The sequence below is a fragment of the Lygodium microphyllum genome, chromosome 6 (assembly GCF_053477565.2).
Source record: "Lygodium microphyllum isolate KBCC chromosome 6, Lygodium_microphyllum_v1.1.10, whole genome shotgun sequence".
Classification (NCBI taxonomy): domain Eukaryota; kingdom Viridiplantae; phylum Streptophyta; class Polypodiopsida; order Schizaeales; family Lygodiaceae; genus Lygodium; species Lygodium microphyllum.
Window position 1 is genome coordinate 19868122 of NC_141140.1, and position 23767 is coordinate 19891888.

Sequence of the window (23767 nt, forward strand, 5' to 3'; positions counted from 1 at the left end):
ATTTCATAGTCAAGGTAGTTGATATGGGCAGGTGGCTTCTTTGAATGGCAATTTGTTGCTAGATGTCCAGACTGGTGGCATTTATAGCATACTATTGGCTTGGCTTTGGTTACATTGTTTGCAATGGCAGGAAGTTTAGGGACATTAGGATTTGGCTGAGGAATAGGCTTAGGGTTTTGATTGACAGTGGATGGTAAAGCATGTGGTTTTGCCCAATTTTTACGGAAAGATGAAGTTAAACGACCTGGATTAAATCTTCTAAAATTGAAATTGAATTGCTTAGATCCATAGTTACCATTGGCTTGGAATTGCTGTGAACGTCTGTCTCTACCTCGCAGCTTGTCTTCAGTGTCGTGAGCTAGTGAAATGGCGTCTTCAAGAGTAGCAGGCTTGAACATGTTAACTTCAGCATAGTAATGCCCAATGAGTCCAGACATATACTTGCGCTTGTGTGTCGCTTCAGGTACGTCTTCAAGCATGCGTAACTGAAGTAGTGCATTCCAAAAACGCTTTGTGTACTGAGGAATAGGCTCACGATCCCGTTGCTGAAGAAGGTCCCATTGCTTTGTAGATTTCTCATGAAATTGTAGAGGAAGGAAATTTTGCATGAACTTCTTCTTGAAATTCTCCCAGGTAGCGGGACAATCTATACTCTTGCGTACTACAGTCCACCAAAGAGATGCTCTGTCCACTAAAGGATTAGTGATACACTTGATTTTATCTTTTTCTGCATAGATTTCCTAATCGAAATAGTCGTCAAACTGACTAATGAATGCAAGAACAGTTTTTCCTTCTCGTATGCCATTGAAAGTATGAAATTTGAAACTTCTTTTACTTATCTTTGATTCCTTGCGGATGATTTGAGCTTCAAGAGTTGCGTCGATGGTGTTGAGATATCGAGCTCCACTCGTGATACGCCAGGGTGACCGTTGTATATTTATGTCACCGACTTGTCAGTTGCAGACGCGGTTGGTACACCGCCCATGAATAATAGCTACATGATAGCTATCCTTATCTACTCTAGTTCGTGGCTCAGTTAGTATGCCACCTTAGTTAGTTGAGTTTGGTTTGAGACCCATATATAGGGTTCTTCTATTTCTTTGTACTTGAGTTCTTTTGGCTTACACAACTAAGAAGAGGAAAACTGTTTTCAGCCTCCACCCTTGTGTGTCTTCCCCCATTGTGCAAGCAAGAAAGCTTCAAGCGAGACTCCTTCCTTCTCTCCCACAATCTTGACATGGTATCAGAGCCTTGTTCGTGGTAAGGAGCTCAAGAAAGCAAGCCAAGCTCGCGGTGTTCTGGTAAGAGGAGCAGTGTTGCTTTCATTTTCTGTTTTGGGAGCAGATCTCTGCAGGTAGCACAGCCGGAAAGTACAGGAGTGCATTGTCTCAGGTTGAGACGCCCTTCGCGGTGAAGCAACAGGGCGGTATATGCTACGGGAGGGGCTTTAGCCCTTGGCGACCTTGTTTTTTTGATTTGAGGCCATTTCGGGGCCTGTTTTGCAGACGGAAGTTTTCTGCACGCACTCAGGAAAAGGCTCAGTTTTATGCTGTGCGACCACTGTTCTACAGGTCGGTGAAAAGTTACTGTAGAAATTGCATCATATGCTTGTGCGCAGAGACATTGGGAGTTTCAGAATCATCCTTGGTTCCTGTTTATGCAAAATCGTCACTAGGAAGTGACTGTGTGGTCAAATACCACTTTCGCCAGTTTTGCAGATTTGCCCTTGTGAGGGTGAAGCTGTGTTTTTTGCAGTAACAGAATTTCTTGCAGTATTCTGTAATGGCATCTGATTCTCTTTCACAGATTGTCACTGAAAAGCTTGACAAGAACAACTTCCAGGCATGGAAGTTTAGAATGACGAATTTCCTTATGGGAAAAGGATATTGGGAATTTGTTGCAGGAAATGAAGAAGAACCAGTTCTTCCTGATGTTCCCAATCAACAACAAATGCAGGCATTTAAAACATGGCATGAGAGAGCCAGGAAAGTTATGTATTGGCTGTCTATCAGTATTTCAGACTCTATGATTGTGCATATTCAGGATGCAAGTACGCCAAAGGAGGCATGGGATACTTTGTCAAAAATGTATAGCACAAATACACAAGCCAGGAAAATGCAGCTCAAGCAAGAGTTGCATAATGTGCAAAGAGAAAATATGAGCATCAATGACTACCACATGAAGGTGAAGAAGATTGCAGATGCACTTGCTTCGATTGGGTCGCCAGTAGAAGATGATGATTTAGTTTCCGTGACCTTGAATGGTCTAGGAAAGGATTATGCACAGTTTCGAACATCCATTTCCGTTCGTGAAAGATTTCCTGACTTTGAGGAGTTGATTGCTCTTCTAATTTCTGAGGAACAGAGAAATGGTGGTGCATCTTCTTCAGGAGGAACTTCAAAAGAAGCTGTCTTCTACTCAAATGCTGGAAGAGGTAGAGGCAGAGGTAGAGGAGGCCGATTTGGAGGCCGTGGTAGAAATCAGAATATGCAGCAAACTCAAGAAAATCAGTCCTATGGAGGAGGACGTGGTAACTCTAGAGGCAGGGGGAGCCAAAGAGGTCGTGGTGGATGGCAAAGAGGCCAAAATGCAAACAGTAATGTTGAATGCTACTATTGTGGTAAAATGGGTCATATGGCTAAAGACTGCTACAAAAAGCAGAATGACATCATGAATGGAAAACTGCAACAAGGAAATTATGCATCTTCTAGTAGACAGGGTGATGACAGAAATGAGCATCTGTTTATGGTGCAGCACATGAACAATTCTGTGACAAGTGCAGAAGAAAGCAACGATGTATGGTATGTTGACTCAGGTGCGTCAAACCACATGACAGGTCATGCAGAATGGATGGAGGATGCAAGGAAAATGGAAAAACCAGGATTTGTGGAGACTGGTGATGATACTGCACATCCTATTGTGCAGATTGGAAAAATACCTTTGTCTATGCAGGATGGGAAAAAGAAATACCTCTCCGATGTATTTCATGTTCCGAATATCACCAAGAATCTGGTTTCTGTTGGTCAAATGGTTGAGCAGGGCTTGCAGGTCAGATTTAATCCTCATGGATGCTTTGTTGAGGATATGAAAAATAAAGGTCGCTTGATAGCAAAAGGAAAGAAGAAGGGCAGAATGTTTACATTGGATGCAGACATGTCTGAATTGAGTGCAGCAATGTTTGCACATGGGACCGGTGTAGTTGCAGATATTGATATCTGGCATAAACGCATTGGTCATGTTAATGTACAGCGACTTAAATCAATGCAGGCCCAAAATATTGTTGCAGGATTGCCAAAATTCAAGGTTGTAGAAATGCATAAGGTATGTGAAGCCTGTCAGTTTGGAAAACAGGCAAGGAAACCATTTCCTAGACATGTTCAAGAGAGTGAGAAGCCATTGGAATTGATTCACTCTGATGTGTGGACAACTAAAGCTGCATCTCTTGGAGGCTGTCATTATTTTGTCAGTTTTATTGATGACTATAGCAGAAAAATTTGGGTGTATTTTATGAAAAAGAAAAGTGAAGTTTTTGGGCATTTCGAAACTCTTAAAGCTATGGTTGAAAAAGAAACAGGCTTGCAGATAAAATGCCTAAGGTCAGATGGAGGGGGAGAGTACCTCTCAAATGAGTTTGCAAAGTTCTTGCAGGAGCATGGCATAAAGCAGCAATATTCATGCAGTTATACCCCACAACAAAATGGAATTGCAGAAAGGAAAAACAGGCATATTGGAGAGGTATCTCGTGCCATGCTCAATGAAAAAGACTTGCCAGATTTTTATTGGGCTGAAGCAGTTGCTACAGCAGTCTACATAATGAACAGGACTCCCATTGCAGCAATACATGGAATGACTCCAGAGGAGAGGTATACTGGTAGGAAACCAGATATTTCTCATTTGAAAATTTTTGGTTGCATTGCCTATGTACATGTGCCAGATGAGCTGAGATCCAAGTTGGATCCAAAAGCTGAGAAGTGCATCTTTATTGGTTACTCTCTGCAGTAAAAAGGGTATAGATGCTATAACCCTTCTACTCGTAAGTTTACAGTGAGCAGAGATGTTGTTTTTGATGAGATGAGTAGCTGGTATAAACCAGTAAATGTGATTGATGATGAAGATGCACAAAATGGTAATGCTACACAGAATTCACAGCAGCAGTCACAAAATATTAGTGGACCTGGAGCGTCCTCTAGCAGTGGTTCACATTCTTCGCCATGGACAGGCAGATTGAGATCAGGAGAATCTTCTCAAAGCAATGCAGATAGTGGTATGCAGGTATCACGAAAAGGAAAAGAGAAGGTTGATCAGCCCATGTTTGATGTGAATGCAGGTCACTCTTATGTGGATGGTGAATCCAGTGGCTCAGAACAGAGCATTGATGATGAGTTGGGTATTCCTTCTATTGTTACACCTGGAGTAAGGAAGACCAGGGATGTTTTGAGAGCACCTGGGAGTGAACCTACTTTGCGTAGGTCTACGAGAGCTAGGTATCCTGTGGATAGGCTGAAATATGATGGATTTACAGCCATTCACTATGCATATATGGTCAAAGTGATACAGGAACCAGAACCCACATCTTTTGAGCAAGCCATGGGAAAAGAAAAATGGGAGAAAGCCATGGATGAAGAAATGGATGCCTTGGAAGCAAATGCTACATGGGAGTTAGTACCTTTGCCTAAAGGTAAGAATGCAATTGGCTGTAAGTGGGTTTATAAGGTGAAGCACAATGCTGATGGTTCTGTGAACAGATACAAGGCAAGATTAGTAGTCAAGGGGTATGCACAAACATATGGCATTGACTATGAAGAAACATTTAGTCCGGTTGCAAGGATGGCAACCGTAAGAGCAGTCATTGCTATGGCTGCATCAAAGGGATGGTCTTTACATTAGATGGATGTAAAGAATGCCTTCTTGCATGGTGATTTGCAAGAAGAGGTCTATATGGAGCAGCCACCAGGTTATGTGCATGCTTTTCATCCTGAGTTTGTTTGCAGGTTGAAGAAAGCCTTGTATGGCTTGAAGCAAGCACCTAGAGCATGGTCTGACAAGATAGGACAGTATCTTGTCACTATTGGCTTTCAGATTTCCAAGGCAGATTTCTCACTTTATGTGAGAAAAACAGAGAAAGGTATTATGCTGCTTGTCATTTATGTTGATGATTTGATTATGACAGGTGACAGTGATGAAGATATCCTTCATGTGAAAATGCTATTGAAGCAGAAGTTTGAGATGAAGGATTTGGGAGAGCTGCGTTATTTCTTGGGCATTGAGGTGATTAGATCACCAAGTGGGATACAGCTCTTGCAGAGGCAGTATGGATTGGACATGCTGTCCAAATATGGGATGACAGGCTGTAAGCCTATTTCAGTTCCTTTGGAGCAAAATGTGAAGCTGAGCACAGATGCAGGTGAGCTTCTAGAAGACCCTACTATGTACAGACGCATAGTAGGAAGTTTGATTTATATGACTATTACCAGGCCAGATTTGAGCTATGCTGTTGGATTGGTAAGTCAGTTTATGCAGGCTCCAAGGAAACCACATTTGGATGCGGCTAGACGCATACTTAGGTATGTGAAGTCCACATTGCAGTATGGACTATTTTATGAGACTGGGGTTCAGATACAGTTGCATGGATACACTGATGCTGATTGGGCTGGTAGTATTTCTGATAGACGATCTACCAGTGGATATGTATTCTCTTTTGGGAGTGCTGCAGTCACTTGGAGCAGCAAGAAACAGCCTACAGTTGCCTTGTCGAGCACAGAGGCTGAGTACAGGGGTGCAGCAATGGCTGCATGTGAGGTAGCTTGGTTGCATAAGCTACTTTATGATATGCATCAGTCTACAGATGGGCCAGTTGTCATTTATTGTGACAACATGAGTAGTATACACTTGGCAAATAACCCAGTCTATCATGCTAGAACAAAGCACATTGAGGTGCATTATCACTATGTGCGAGAGAGGGTTTTACTAGGTCTTATTGATCTAGTTTATGTCAGCACAGAGGATCAGGTAGCTGACATATTCACGAAGGCATTGGGCGCAGAGAAGCTGCGCAAGTTTAGAGACCTGCTTGGTGTGCAGGAATTGGGATTGAGCTCGAGGGGGAGTGTTGAGATATCGAGCTCCACTCGTGATACGCCAGGGTGACCGTTGTATATTTATGTCACCGACTTGTCAGTTGCAGACGCGGTTGGTACACCGCCCATGAATAATAGCTACATGATAGCTATCCTTATCTACTCTAGTTCGTGGCTCAGTTAGTATGCCACCTTAGTTAGTTGAGTTTGGTTTGAGACCCATATATAGGGTTCTTCTATTTCTTTGTACTTGAGTTCTTTTGGCTTACACAACTAAGAAGAGGAAAACTGTTTTCAGCCTCCACCCTTGTGTGTCTTCCCCCATTGTGCAAGCAAGAAAGCTTCAAGCGAGACTCCTTCCTTCTCTCCCACAATCTTGACAGATGGTACGTCGGATAAGATCTTCGGATTGAAGTTCTTCTTTGTCGATAGACGATCTTTGTAAATTTGCCAATTGAACTTGCAATGCTTGCCTAACCCTTCGTTCTTCATTCAATTGCATCATAATTAAATCCAGCTTTTGCTTCATCGTAGGTTCAGGTAGGTCGCCTTCAGCCATAAGATCATCCATATATGGTTCCGTCATCCTACAAAACTCAAAAGACCTTTCTCACTCAAAATTAAGTTAGCGGGATGAGCGTAGCTCAAGTTCGGGAATACAAGGCTTATGTGTTTTTGGGTGTAGCTTTCACAATCTTCAAATAATCTGCGTTTTATCCTTCTTCGTATGCTGAAAATGCTTCAGCAAACCTGCGTATGAGTAAAGTACCTTCAAATGAACAACTTTGCAGTTCGGAGTTTCTACGCAAGAACAGCTCTTCTATGAGTTTTAGACAGAAGTCAGTTTTGACTCCAGTTGACTTGTCTGACTTGCAGAATACCAGACTAATGTGACTTGCAGAGTTTGTTGACTTGCAGTACTTGCTTGCTCTGTCGGACTTGCAGAACTTGACTGGTTGGGTGTGACCTGAAGTTGGTTATGACTTGTAAGATTGAAGAGCTTGTGTGACTATTGCTTAAATGATCAAGCTTGGAGCTTAATGGGAAGTAAACGACGAAATTCGTGGGGGGGGGGCGTTTTTTGTCAGCGGCGCAAAAATCGGAGGTCTCCTCTTGTCCCAGACGTGACAAATTTTGATGATGAAGCTTTTTAAAGCTTCTTATTAAGCTTTTACTTGAGCTTAGTAAACTTTAGAGTTAAGCTTTTGAACTTGTTGAAGATATGGAGCTTACTGTTGTCTGTGAAAAAAAACGTCTTGGAGAGGGAGATGTAGGAGTGGTCCTCCGCCTCTGCAGACCGGTCCTTCACGATCCGATGATGGAAACAGGGTTTCTTGATCGCCAGAAATCTGTCTGTATCAACGGTTCGCGACGAGATTGACTGTAGAGCCCGATCGTTCCAGGAGCTCCGCCTTCGCACGAGATGGGTAACGATTGGAAGCTCTTCATCTCAGCTTCGCTCTGATACCACTGGTGCGCAGATCGGATGTTGTACACTCGCGTAGTGAATGTCGGAAGATCCCCAAGAACAATATAACTTTACTTTTTTGCACAAATTACAAGGTAAAAAACATGAACGATAAGAGCAAGAGACCAATTGGGTGCAATCTCCCCCTATGCCTTGTGTGAACGCTCCACAAAGCATGTATTTTATGTATTATTCATCTTCAAGCTCAAATAATAGCCCAAATTACAAAATAGCAAGCTTTTAGCTTTTGAGTTTGCTTTAACACAAAATAGGAATAAAGCTAATGGACGGTGCCCAAAGAGTCTGGCACGCCCAATACAATGTCCAAATTGAAATAACATAATCGTGCACCCATGCGCATACAAAATAATAATAAATATCCGATGCCTTAATAAATAGGCGTGACAAAATATAGGCGTGGCACCTATCAAAATATAATCCATAACTCGAATACTCGCTATCCTCCAATGCTTTCCTCTGCCACTGCTGCTATCTCTACACATCAACTGAAGCATTCACAATCGTTAGTAAAATAATACAATTAAACCAACAAAAGTGAATACCTAGCAGTCTTCAGCTACATAAATAAATCAACTGGTTAGAAATAAATCCTAACCTTAATTTATTACGAGTGTGCACTCTAAACTCATAAACGTTTATTAATTTAATATGCATTTTACGGAATCACCCGCTATGGAATCACCCATGTACACACTAAATTAATGAAACGCCCGAAAAGGACAGGCATCCCCATCAACTTCTCGCACAAAGAATCCACTTTGTGTATGAGCCCCGGTCATCAAAGTTTACGGAATCCACCGTAAAACCTCACGGAATCCACCGTGGAATATGCCTCCTGGCATCAACTTGGCAGAACAAGAACTCTTAGACATAGAAGAGGGTAGCTCAGGCCGTAGAAGCAACGAAGAACTTGACCTAGGAGGCTTTCTTGAGGTGATTCGATAGATAGTGAGCAAATATGACACTGAAACCCAGTTGGAAGACCATGGCAGACCTGCGAAGGACATCATACTGGATCTTGAGGAGGAGAGAAAGCTAGCATGCAAGGCTCTGCAAAGCATAGTCATGTATAACCAATATCAGCAAATTAGGAGCTTACGCCAAAGCATGGAAATGCGAGAGATCGAGAGAGTGCTAGCCCTAGCAAGCAGAAATCAGACAGAGAGCGAGAGAGTGCTATAAGGAGACCTTATGCTAAGCGAGCTTCTGATGAAGCGACTGCTGCTAGATAACATAGAAGGGGAGCAGAGCGCTGCAATGTTAGTAACATTGCTACTACTGGCAGGGTTAGGAGTCAACCAAGACTCTAAGACCCAATAAAAAATTCATGTGAAAGCAAAGCAACTGGAGAAATACCAAGCAAACGATGACCCATACAGCTTTTTGGAGCAGTTCGAGTGGGTTTGCAAGGCCAACGGCCTCACTGATTCCACTCAACACTCACAAGCTTTTGGTTTATGCTTAGGTGACAAGGGTCGGATCTAGTACACAAGACTAGATGCTGCAAAGACAGCCAATTTCAATGGCCTGAAAAATCTATTCATTAAGAGATTTTCCAAACCTAGATACTCCGATAACCTGTTAGTGCAACTTATGAACATCAAGTAGAGAGAGAAATAGGACATCTGAGATTATATGACCCATGTGAGGAGCCTCTTCAAGAGGATCCCTATGGGCAAGAGACCAACAAAAAATGTGGTGTCCACGATATTCATTAACGAAATGTGAGGTGAGGATCTCTACAAAGCCTTAGTCGACAACTCGAGCTTGCAACGAGACGCATTGGTAAGGGTCTTTAAAGAAGCTATGAGAGTGGACGACCAGCTCAAGGAGAGAAGCTCCAGGAGCTAGAATCGAGAAGAGTCCAGCACCAAGAATTCCAAGGGGACTTCAACACCGAGTGAGAGATTTGGCCCAAGTGCTTAGGATAAAGGGAAGGGCACTGATTCAGGACAAGAGCTAGCAGAGATAAAGATGGAAATAGCCAAACTGCAAGAGATGATGAGACGACGAGCGCGCCCACGCATCCAATACATACATTGTAGTAGAAACCACATGCCAACTGAGTGTTAGGACCCTAGGTCATGACCTTGCACTAATTGCGGTAGGTTCGGTCATAATACCATGCATTGTCAACTACCCCCTGGAGACTCATAGCCTTATGGTCAACCCTACCTTGCAAATAGGCCACCGAACTTTTTTAGAAGAGGAGCCCCATTGGGCCTCCCAGCATCTAATGATGCTAAGTTGACCATCCTTAGGATGGAGATAAACCTTATGGGTATCCCTAGACTACATAGACCCTATGTAACCCATCCACTGAGTGATACTCCAATCCACTTCGTGGAGGAGCCGAACGGTGATGAGCCTTATGTAAACCCTTATGTATCGTACGATGAAGAAGGCGATACAGTTCTTATGGACTATCGACTAATACTGATGATGGTGTTAGGTAGAGGGAGAGGCAAAAGCCTAGGAGGGCAGACACAAGAGCCAATCGTGTGTTGGACTTGCGGTCACTCAGAATACGTTTCTTCGCATTGCCCTAAGAGGGAGCAAGCAAATAGAGATAAGGCTGACTAAGATACGTTGAGTGTGGAATCACTCATCTCTTTGTTGATTTCCCTAGACAGAAGTCATCCTCTAGTTCGACAAACGAGCCATCGATTCCATTGAGGTTGTTCAGTGTTGAGATGCTCGATGGGGAGGCCATGCCTATCCCATTGCATGTCATGACCTTCGCGCAGGCCGGGATATCATTGCCATGGCCTAGCAACCTTGATGCAACCTCAATCAGAAACAAGAGTTGCGGACCCGGAGGAAGAAGAGACCAAACTCTAAGGTCACACTCAAAAATGAAAGTGTTGCGACACTGCCTGTTGGATAGAAGGTCATTGACATAGAGGTAGAAATATCAGCTCTGAAGAGGATTGCGATGGTAAGTACTAGGGTTAGGGAGTATCCCAACCTGAAGTGCCATCTCAAAGCCATCGAGAAGGTGAAGGAGTGGGTGAAAGAATCCCAAGAGCACCTCAAAGACATTGCGCCCATACTAGAAGACGAGATCAATGATCTCTCAAGCATAAGCATGCTAGTCCCAACCCCATGACTAACATCGAGGGATGTGACTGCACTATACATAGTGCCGCTTAGACAAAGTTTAAATGCTACGAGCCAGTGAATTAGTCAATGCCATTGGCCAGGAATTGTGGGGTTAGGAGAGAGGCAAGCAATTAGCAACCTTCTTAATGCATTGGTGACCACCCCTATGACTCTAAGCTTAGGAGACCTGCTTAGGCAACATCCAATGCTATGGCAAGATTTGAAACAGTGGATCGAAGAATCAAATGAGCAAGCTGTCGTAGACTTGTATGAGCACAATGCGAAAACCCAAATACCTAGCCTGATGCTGTACTCTGTGCTTAAGTCTTTGCATGCGAATGCCTTTTGGGAGGGCACAGAGATGCATGCAGTCCTGCCAGTCTTAGCTCTTGGAGATGTCACAAGAAAGGAAATCGTAGACATGAGAGCAGGAGTTAGTGTACTAAGCCATGCAATACTCCAAATTTTAGGGTAACTCGCTGGTCGAGACTGCTAGGTTCAACGTCATGTTGGCCAACAAAATGAAGGTGAAACCATTCAATGTGTTAAAAAATCGACCAGGAAGATTGTAAGAGTCCAATTCTTTGCTGACTTTATAGTCATGAAGGGAGTGGACTACGACATCTTTGCTAGGCCGACCCTGGATGCACAATGCGAGAGTCATAGAAGACTAAGGCAATGGTTACATCTTCCTAGGCAATCGAACGGAGGTTATGTCACCGACTTGTGAGTTGTTGCAGATGCGGTTGATACACTGCCCATGAATAATAGCTAGATGACAGCTATCCTTATCTACTCTATTTCCTGGCTCAGTTAAGTATGCCACCTTAGTTAGTTGAGTTTGGTTTGAGACCCATATATAGGGTTCTTCTATTTCTATGTACTAGAGTTCTTTTTGGCTTATACAACTAAGAAGAGGAAAACTGTTTTCAGCCTCCACCCTTGTGTGTATCCCCCCCATTGTGCAAGCAAGAAAGCTACAAGTGAGACTCCTTCCTTCTCTCCCACAATCTTGACAGGGCTAAGCGGCATGCACCTTCTGGGCGTGTCATGCGGCTCGCTCCTGTCACAGGTGCTCCTCGTGCAACTCAGTCCAACAGAAGACTTCCCCAAATCTACTTCAAGCTTGTGCGAATCAGTTTCAAGGAGTGTGCTACAACGTGGGGAAGGATTCCAAACAATCAGTATGCTCCCATCGCAGTTCAGTCCAATAGAAGACTTCCCTAAATCTGTTTCAAGCTCTCTCAAGCCTATTCCAAGGTGTGTGCCGCAATGTAGGGAAGGATTCCAGATGTGAGTGAAATGGACCTCGTGCGAAGGGCCAAACGGCATGTTGCATCCCAGTAGGTCGGGTGGTTTTCTTCAAAATGAGCTTCAAGAAAGATCCATGCCTCCAAGGGCACTACGAGAAAAGCTTCAAAGAACGGCGCATCAAAGAAGGTTCGAGCCAAGAAGGGCAAGAAGATTCAAGGGCGCGCGTCATCGAAGATTTGGACGACCAAGGTCCAGCTCTTTTCAAGGGGAGGTGCGTTCAAGGCAAAACGCATCTCTTACTCTCTCGTCATCGATAGCAGATTGCAAGATGTGGCCAAAGAGGGCCTTCTTCTGCAAGGTGTCATTGCCTAGACCCTTGCATTCTGGGCTTGGCATTCAGAGTGAAAGCTGCTTGTTGAGCCCTTAGTCCACACGCAGTTCTGCGCACTCAAGCTGCTTGGCCCAAGTTGGAGCATGGGTGCACAACGTGTCTTCGACTAGGTTACCCTCCATTCTGTGCTTGTAAATTTGGTTAGCAGGTGGATGGGTTGATGTGCCCAATAAAGTCTCTTTCACAATTCTGCCCAAGTCCCATTCTACTCCACAGTTGTAAATAGATTCAGTGTGGGTGGAATGCAAGAAGTATAAAAAGTCCATGTTTCACAGTTGTAAATAGAGTCAGTGAGCATGGCACCTAGTGGGTAGACACTGGCCGCCTTGATAGTGAGGCATGTTAAGACCCCCGACGATAAATATGAGTCTGAGTCAAATTGCCATTTTCAAATGGCTAGTAAGTTGTGCTTACCTCACTCGATGTGGTCAAGGGGAGGTGTGTATGAGGGAGTACCTCTCTAGCTCCCTCACCCATGGTGTTGGCGTCGTGTCGCAGCGTGCTGATAGCTCCACCCACCCATCGTGACATGGTCCCTTATTGAGCCCCGACAAGCTTGTAAATGCTTTCTATCTATGAATATGACGTGATGCCCTTAAGATGGGCCCTTGGGTAAATCTCATGCCATGTTATGTTTCGTGTCGCGTTCCGTGACGTGTTGGGGTTCCCCGTGACGTGTTGAGGGGTCAAGATGGCAAACTTATGGGAAGGGTCTAGTGCTGCCTCGGGGCCTAGACGGGGTCCCTAGGGGGTCCCGAGCGGGTCTCTGAGGGTTGGACCATCACAGACCCACTTTGTTAATGAAGTGGTGCAACACCTATTCTCCACATCTCTAATCATCCATCAAAAGTCATCTTCCTATTACATAGAAGCCCATTAATGGTCAAGGAGAGTGGATGAATAAATACATTTTCTAAGTCATGAACCTATTGGGATAATAAGAATATGGCAACACTATTGGCCTACTGAGTTGGCTTTACTTACTGCTTCTCACATCTTAATGAACAAGCTGATTTTTTATATTTTCCTTATCCTTGAAAGCACAACTATAATGAAAGAGAGCAAGGAAGATATAATTTCCCAAAGATTCTAGAAGCTTAAGCCCTTGAAGCTCATGAGATATATCTATTCTTATCCAAGGAAAGAGAGCATTGAAGATATAATTTCTCAAAGATTCTAGAAGCTCAAGCTCTTGAAGCTCATGAAATATATCTATTCTTATCCAAGAACCTTGTCCCCCCATTCAAAAATTTTGCATGAAGATTTAGCAAACTAGCACAAACCCTTGTTAATTACCACTTGTAATGATCTAGGTCTACTAATGAAGCTCCTCATAGTGCCAATCACACCCTATGAGGATGGGCTATGGCTCCTATTTTTAATGTGAACGTAGGGATTGATTGAGTGGTGATTTACATTTACATCTATGGTCCCTATTTTTTAATGTGATTGCAGGAATTGATTGAGTGGTAATGGTACATTTGCATCTCTAGGCACCATTGCTACCTTCATACTACATTGTCGTAATTAAAGACATTGTAGATAGCAAGTTTGCCATGTGCACCCATCACTTTTTTTTTTGCAAAATCCTCCTTTAGCCTGCTTGAAGTTTCCAAGGAGTATCTGCTAAGTAGAGGATATCTCCAAAGCATGTTACACCATCTCCCCAAGTAGCAACTCAAAATAAAGGAGAGAGAGAGAGAGAGAGAGAGAGAGAGAGAGAGAGAGAGAGAGAGAGAGAGAGAGAGAGAGAGAGAGAGAGAGAGAGAGAGAGAGAGAGTATAGCAAGCACATCTCAACCACATACACTATACCTAGGGGGAGTTTTGGAAAGCTACATTTAGGGGCAAGACCCTTTGGCCATGCCAAACAACTTGTCACCCTAGACACTATATTGCACACTCAATAATGCACAAATTGAGTCCTCAACTTTAGCCTAGATTTTGATCCAACTCTCAATTACACTATCATGAACATTGCTTGAAAAGGTAGCCACACCCCTAAGAAGTGCACTAAAAGTTGTAGGTACCCAAAGCTCCATCCTTTGACAATGGTGGTTACTCTCTTTCCCTCTACCAAAGTCAACACAAATTCAACACTCAAGCTCATAAGGAAGCCCTCCACTCCCAATTGAACTGCAACAACTATCACCCCTCTTGCCAGTATCAAGACATGTGGCCATTTGCTTGCCACCAAAATAATCTTTAAAGTGAGTGCCAAGGAGACTAGCACTTGTTTGGAGGGGGCTCATATTAGCCCTTGGCAACAAGCCCTTGAACACCCCAAAATTCAAATATTTTTCGAGATACCACTTTGTTCCGACATTATTGACTATTTAGGCCACACTATAATTAACACCTCAATATAAGTTATTTGGTGAGATCCTAACTCACTCTTATGTGAATTTTTAAAAATCGTAGTGGAACACTTGAAAAATTTAATTGATGATCCATTAAGACACATGTTGATCACCAAGTGCTTAAAGAAAAATTACCATTTCAAAGGCTTAAGTAGAGAGTGGACGCACACCTAAAAGGGGCAACTCTAGAAAAGATGACATGTATAAAGCTACAAAATTTGAATAGAAGCTCATTCTTGTGTGTGCCAAATGGACAGCCAAAAAAAAAAAAGAAAACCCTAAAAAGAATGCTATGTACAAAAGCTACAAAGTTTGAATACACACTCATTCTAATGTGTGCCAAATTGCTTCAAGTATTCTCTTGCTCATACTTCTTGCATAATTGCTTGCTTTGTTGTTGAAACAGGAACATGAGAGAGAGAGAGAGAGAGAGAGAGAGAGAGAGAGAGAGAGAGAGAGAGAGAGAGAGAGAGAGAGAGAGAGAGAGAGAGAGAGAGAGAGAGAGAGGAAAGAAAGGCATATTAACATCTACAAAAGGCCAAGGTGGTCTATGAGACTTGAGGATATATAGTAAATGTATAGTGATGTCTCATCCAAGAGTATAATCACAATATATCAAAGCACGTGAATCAAATCATATGGTAGATAATGAGGATGACTAGATCATTGCCCTTGAGAGATCGAGGGTTTCCTACTCGACATAAGGATACAACATGCTCCAAGGTGACTCCACATGAGGATGAACTCCTTGTGACTGAGACAATGGATGCTAGTGAAGAAGAAGCCTTGGTGGTCTACTGATGTGAAACTTTTTGAGCACTTTCTATCTAGGTGGACTTAGGTGTACTAACCTCGTATTCCTCAAAAGGGTCACTCTATGGCATCACAACTCAAGACTAATCCTAGACACCTTTGGTCCCACTCCATAATTTTATGTAATGGCCTAAAACCCTCTAAAAACAGGCAATGGTTTTTGCCTTTGATCTCATTGTATTTTGAGCAACAACATCCACTATGCCATTTTGACTCTACTCAATCCCATATAATTAGTAGATCCAATCAACTAGCATGACATCCTCATATCTCCTAACTAATGTGATGAAATTAGATCTAATTGATCATGCATCGAAGGCTATGTGAGAGGTGTGGCCATGTATGATGAATGTGTAATGAATCCATATTGGGAGAGGTGTAAGAAGTGTAGCTTGTAGAGTCATTTCATTATCTAATATTACAATCCATGTTCACCCAAGTCCTCTCATTATCTAATATTATAATGCCCATCCTAATCACTTGGTTTACTTCTAGGTGATTGAGTCCAAGTGTAGGATAGTCAAGGATGTATAGTCAAAAGGTGGGAGCACATCTATCCTCGTCCCAAGTAGGCTTAGCCAAGTGCACATTTGAGCATATCATAGTGTATCTCCCTCTACTATTATGACTTGGAGGACATGAGTTCTAGATGAGGGTGTCTTATTTGTGGGACATTCAATAGCCTTTGAAGGAGCATCATTGTCAAAAAAGCCTCTATAATTATAGGTGCAATATCTAACTCTAATCTAATGATCTCATGGGATACTAACATCTTACTCTTAATCATACATGCTATCATAATCAAAATTGGTATCTCCATGGATTGCCATCCATCATAGAAGTCTTTCTCTAGCCTTCCCATCCATGGATTGCCATTTATGGTAGAAGGCTTTCTTTGGTCCTTATCCTACAAGTGGGCCTCCCCTCATGTGGTGGAGGCTAGGCCCTTAGATCTCTACTCCATAGATAAGAGTTGTCATGATCAATGTATCAAAAAGCCATTGTTTGATGCATGGTTCTTGGAATTGTACATGTGCACATTGTCTCTTTAAAAACCTTAGAAGAAACTATATAGAGAAAACCAAAATGGTATTCTTGCATTGCAAGTGTCAAGGGATTGCTCCAATTGCTATCCATGTTGCTACTAACATGCAATTACTTGCTTGATTCCATTTGTAGGTGTTAGACTTGAAAAGTTGAAATGTAAAACCATAATACTTAGCTTGCTTAGGTGAAGATTCCTTATGTATAGAAATGTAAAGGGGAATTTCTATATTGGTATATCCAAAGTAGATTACCCATGTAGGGTGTGAGCAAACCCTCCATAGGATAGAGGTGCTTTTAAAGCTTAGAACCTTGGAAAATATTAGAGAAAGGAGCTATTGAGTTTGAGGAGTGATATAAGAAAGAGGTACATAGCTAGAGGATAGGAAGGATATGGTATCACTTTTCAAAACTAAAATCATTTTCTAGTAACTATTTTATTTTTTCAATTGAAAAAAAGGGAATCCTATTATTATTCTTTCTCTCTGTGTGTGTGTGTGTGTGAGAGAGAGAGAGAGAGAGAGAGAGAGAGAGAGAGAGAGAGAGAGAGAGAGAGAGAGAGAGAGAGAGAGAGAGAGAGAGAGAGAGAGAGAGAGAGAGAGAGAGAGAGAGAGAGAGAGAGAGAGAGAGAGAGAGAGAGAGAGAGAGAGAGAGAGTGTGTGTGTGTGTGTGTGTGTGTTAAAGCAAAGCTTATAAGGATATGATTTGCCAAAGAATAAAAAGAAAATTTACAACAAGTACCAAGTGAAAACAATGTACCATAGTCTTCCCGTCATGCCATATATGCATTGAATCATGCATTGATTCAATGCGAATAATAAGATAGTCAGATTACCAAAAAAAATGAGAAACCAAAGTTGAGAGGGAGGGATGCAACTTGTTACTTGCAAGTTGAGTAAGCAAGTCATCAGTAAGCATTGGATGAACGTGTTGATGTTGCAGGCATCAATGGCAACATCCTGATGCTACCCTTATCGCCCACAATCATTTAGCTAACCTTAGATGTAGATATGAATCTATCTTGAGGAAAAAGTCCCTTTGAGAAAGGTAGAAGTAGTCAAAGCAATTTGTAGGTTGAGGATAATAAGCTACTTTGGTGATACACATAGGTAGTGTGCTAGTATGTTATGTTATCAAGGATTGGGGCATAGGCATGGGCATGGTGCTCTTACGCCTAGCATGGGAAGAGAAAAAGCCCATAGATTTTCAATTGAAAGAAGTATGGGAAGTATCCCATCTTAGAGTAAAGCAATTTGACCCGAGTAAGTGGGTAATATGATCAACATTAGATTAAAAAGAAAGTTCAAATGCCCATAGGGGATGGAGCAAAGGCATGATGCAAATAAGGCAAATCCTAAGATAGATGCATATTTAAAAGGATAGAGTGGGTTTTGACTATCAAAGATTTAACCCAGTTAACATCTAACCTTTGTACATTATGAGTCAACATAGACTTTTCCAAAAACAATTAAGTGGAGTATAGCAAGATGGTGTGGATAAACCCAATTTGGTAGTACCATTAAGGCAACATATAGATATAAGTACCACAGTGAGGGTTAGAAATACTTAACTATAATAGCAAAAATAATTATATGCATAAATCTTACATTTACTTAGTCTCAAAATAGAGAGGGATAAGAGTACATGCAGATCTTGCCAAAGGCAAATTTCAGCAAATGACTCCCCACTTCCCAGTCAACACATGTTGCTGAATAACTAATTAATCAACCAGAATGGAAAGCATATTAATTAAAAAAACTTGCGCATTTACTAAATAGCAGTATTACAGATACTATATTTCCACAGTTTAAATTCATGCATCCCAAATTATCAAACTGTTAAACACGAATTAGACTAATGTTCAACAAAGTTAGCAATTAAAAAAGCATATAATATAGATTACTGTGCTACATGAATCATAAACTGATGTATGGCCACATCCATATGGGGGGAAAATATTTTTTATTCACTAATATGTGCCTTTGTAAATACTCGTTGAACAACAGCTAGAAAAAGGCATTTACTGCCATGGCAAGTGTTTAAAGGGCTCATCCCTGAAATCTAGATGTAATTGTAATGTTTAGGGAGGCCATAATGCAACGATAAGCATCAAGAAATGCTTTTTCACGATGCCAAAGATATGCCAGGTGATGATAGCAAGCATCAGATGAAATATATCCAAATATTTCGCATACGAAGGAAAAACACAAAGAAGTAATAAATACCAAAATGATGTGGAAGATCACCAAATCAGCGATTAATGGATTGGGTGGATTGCAAATATGTAACGTCGATCGCGAAACGGGGAAAAAGCCCATCAGATTTCTACAACGTAAGGTTTAATAGGAATAAGTTAGGGTTAGGTCAAATATTGCTTGACAAAGGTTAGTATTTGGCTGAAAACATTGTTCATCAATTAATTTTCAATGCTATGTTCGGCTAATTATAAGTAGTGAGTTTATAACTAAAGAGAAGTTGCTAATTACCATGACAATATAATAATTCTTATACTAAGGTAAGTCTTTAGGCAAGTTTAGGCCACTAGGTAGACTATTTAAGCATGTGGGCATTATTATGTAACATAAGCATATACGCCTAGTGTTGTAAACCATACTTAACATTGAGTAAGGGGCAAGGAGATTATGTTCGAAAATGGAGCTAAATGCTAATGCCATATAATTTAGATATACATCAAAAAGTGTAGTACATCATCTAATGTTGATAATAACAACTTACTTGCTAGTCTCACTAAGGTTATGGGTCACTAAGCAGGGGGTGGTACACCAAGGGACCACCCTCTACTTCTAGGGAGGTCCCAAGGGGCCCACAAACCCAAGTATTATAGCAACACCTTCAGTTGGATAATATCTATCTTAAGTAATGGCATGGATGTATTCATATACATGGAAATCAAGTGCCACAGTCGAGCTTTTTCAAAACCGTTTCGGGTGAATCTTTGCACAAGGACCCATCGTGGTAGAGTGCCCATGTAGCTAAGTTTTTTGAATATAATATGGGACCAATTTATGATATAATAAGCTTGTGTGTGTGTGTGTGTGTGTGTGCGCGCGCGCGCGTGCGTGCGTGCGTGCGTGTGCGCGCGCGCATGCGTGCACGTGCGTGAGCGCGTGTGTGTGCATGCACGCACGTACTACCCATGCATGCATGTGCATATGGGTGCACATCTATGTGTCGGTGTGGTTATGGGTGTAGGCGTGTGTGCATCTGTGTACGTGTGTGTGTTTAGGGGATGTGCATGTACATGTGTTTTATGCACACGTGCATGTGTGCACGTGCATATGTGTGTATGTGTGTGTTGTTATCAAACATCAAAAAATAAATTATAATCCCTATTTCAACTTTCACACATCATAATAATGGACATAACTGTGATTCCACAAATATTGAAAAAGCATATCATAGTGCTGACATAATAGGCACTCAAAAATTGATAAATGCTAGATAAAGTAATTATTTCACATCACCAACAATACACACATGTGGTAAGTTACAATAATTGTTCAATGGAAAGGGTTGGTTTTTACACAACATCGAAGCCTTCTTACAAATTCTACACAAGACAAGAGAACCATTTTTATGAAGGGTTGAACCTAGTACCTATGATCCAATCATAACAATAGGTTAGTAACCACAAACACATCATTATAAGTCAGAGGTGTCTATGTGTAACGTGTCCACCTGTTCACTTGTAGGACACATCTTAGCAGCCCTTCGGGAAGAGAGTCTAGAAAGCACTGCCCGGCACTCCTGTGGAATGTCACGGGGTTTGCGATCTAGGTCCTCTTGAGTCTGCCACGAAGCGGAAGCATTCCGGCCGTTCCCACTTAGGACCGACTTGAATCAGGGTTTCCGTAGTGGTCAAAATCCTAGAATGGTAGCTAGCGTCCAACCCCAGGCGAACTACTTTACGCAGAAACGTCAGGGTCGAAGCGGATTCATGCTGCACTTGGTTCAAGGAGAATGGGAAATGAGAGGGATGCAAGGCTCGACCTCTCTGCCCGTAAGGCATAGTCCCATTCTGTTCCCCTAAAACAGCATAAATCGGGACTCTAATACTCTAGATTCTAGGTCATCATTCCTTGCTGTCAATTTCCTTCGAGCAAAGTTCCCGGCCAACCGAGACCACCCATTCGTAGGATGGACCCATGGCCACATCCACCGCACTTTCGTCGGGGTTGCTTTAGTTGTCTAATTACCTACCACATTTAGTTTGACATCCAAAAAATAGCTTCCTTAATTAGCCAATTATTCACTTGTTCCTTCACGTAATTTAGCACTGACATAGAAAAACAATGTCAAACAAGTTCCTTTTCAACAATTGATCTTATTTATCAGTCTTTGGAATATATCATATAATCCAGCCCGTAGGCTAATCCATAATCCGCTGAAGGCAATCCATAATCCGCCCGAAGGCTAATCCATAATCCGCCCGAAGGGTAATCCAGCAATCCTTAGGGATTACTAATCCAAGTTTCCGCCCGTAGACTAGTATGCGGGCCTCAAGATCTAATCTCGAGTCATGTCAGCCTCTTGTGCAGGACCCGAACGCAAGGGATTTACGGCCAAAATCCCCCCTGGCACCCAAGCATCCTCCTACTCCAAGTAGCATCCACGGAGAGACCTCTCCAGCAAGTTCGGTCCACGTACCCGACACGGCTAACAACCCCCTTGGTTAGGGTCAGGCAGATAGTCAGGGATAACTGATGCTGCCTCTCCCTCCAGGCCTTCAACCTGAAGCATTAATTATTTTTCCATCTTTAATTCTTTGAGCAAAGCAATACAAACAGTGCTCCTAACTATACAAACACAATCAATCCAGTGGTCGTTTGTTTGGCCAACTGCTAAGGTGTGAATCCTCTTCTCCAAATGCATCCAGTATTCAATCCAGGATCAATTTGCGACTTGGCAAGATCCCCAAGGGTTTCTTGCTTGTTTACCCTTTTATCCTTGGGTTAGGGTTTATACCCTATTAACACAAATTAACCAACACCTTAGGTTCCTTAAACTAAGACAATAAATCCCGGGCAACCTTGTCACCCTAACTTGATTTGTCAATTGCTTGCTAGGCAATTCATAGTTACCCTATCTTGGCAACTCGATCTCACAGAAGGGTGATGTAGTAGGATGACTACTCATCCTCAAGATAGTTTGACTTGAACTTAGGACTTGCCAACCTCGTTCTAAGGAGTGGCAACTCTATTTGTGATTTAACACAAAACCATGTGACGTTGAAACTTGTTGCATAGGGGTTGCATTTGACTTACCGGATTAGTTCTCCCATCAAATGGTACTCATCAGCTGAGAATTCCTTTGGTCAAGGTGTAGGGCTTGGGAGTCCTCTTGACCCAACCCAACCATAACCTTACTAGGCCGACAACGTTTGGCCCTAGGGTTTCTAAACTCAATCGGAAGTCTAGTATTAGGCCAATTTTCCCTAGGGTAAAAACCCTAGATCGTTATTGTATGGGCGTCTAACTAACCCTAACATTCCGTGAATGTGGGTAGGACCTTTGGGTTCGAAAGTCTTGACTTGGCGTCCCAAGTGCGATACTAGGCAGAATTTTTAGCGTACTAATCTCTACCTAGCGCATTGAGGTAACCATCATTTGAGTTACACCACTGCAAGCGAATTACCTAATTGATCTAATGGTCTTGCGGCTAGAGGTGATCTTTCCTTAGAAGAGATGTAAATACTTTTCCTAAGAGATGTACATAAACCAATTCAAGATATAACATTCCATGCAAGCATGCCATTCATAAACTTTTACTTTTATGCAACTATAAGGTTTGCAATGACCATTTCCTTTCCTTGCCTAAATCATAATGATTGAAAAGTTTAGGACTTAACTCGTATAGAAACCTACGATGAGTTTCAACAAGAACTATACCTATAAACCTTTTGTCGAATGCATTGAATTCATGATTTAATATGAAATGCATATTTTCCTAAAACAACTTCGATAAAGAAGTTCATGTATGACGAATGTCATAAGACTATTGTTGACTTAATCCATTCAGTGGCACTTAACCCGACTTAAAAATGCAAGCATCTTTGCATGCAATAGGCAAGTTCATGGTTTCATTTCCATGCAATGCAACTACTTGGCCAACATCCAATGGACGACAACGATTATCTCATACGAATCCACAAGTAGAAATTTATTACCTAAATGCCTTATGCGCTTTTCTTTTTCGCAGCCAATCAAGGATGCATTTAAACAATTCCATCTTTTTTTAACTGACGCAATATGCACTTAGGATTTGCAACTTGGAAATGCAAGCAAACCCAAATGCATGACATTCACTAACTCTTGTAAATCGTCCAAGGAGATAAATTCCCCAAATGTATTTTAATTTGACTACATGAATTAGAGACATGTATAAATGCATTCTTCCCATGAAATTTAAACGTGCCTAATGTATTCCATTTATGCGAAATTAATCTTTTAAGAACCTGGGCATGAGAACTCGCAGCGATATCCACGTGTAAACTTGGGTTGGAGGCTCCCGCGTGAGCACCTTGTGTCTTTTGTTTGGGAGCCATCGATGACGTAGACTCTTGACTCCGCAACTCGTCCTTGCCTTTATCCGATCTATGAACTTCCTCCAACCTTTGGCAAATCAGTCTCAAAACCCACCTACTTCCTCCCTTGCGCAGAAATTATCCTTACAAGGTGTGGTTATGAAAATCCGGGGAAGGCCGTGTGCACAAGGCCTATGGAAGTCTAACTTTAGAAGCTTCTAAAGAAGCTTCTATATTTCTATCTCAGAAACGTGACGTGGAATGGGGTGGAAATGATTGGGGAGGAGGGATGAAGGAGACGATTGAGGTGAGGATGACGGTAGTGATGATGGAGATGGGGGTGGGGTAGGCGGCAGCAGCGCTGTAGCAGGTGGCAACAAGCGGACTTCACGGCGGCGATGGCGGATAGCGGGCAGCATGACTGCCTCCTCTTCTCTCCTATGTTATCACGATACTCCCTCCCTTCTCCCCAGCTCCAAGGGGGAGTTTATATAGGGTGGGGGGGGGAGAGATAACCACCACATGGATGGCTTGCATACCTCCTCCCTTCCGCCATGCACTCCACCACTACGCCATTCCTCTCACACTCCCTCTCCCCCTGCCATGCATCGGCTGAGGGGAGGGGGTAATTAATAAAAAATTTGCCAAAATTCTAACCATTATCCCTTTTTCCCTCTAGAAGAGGTGTTCTCAT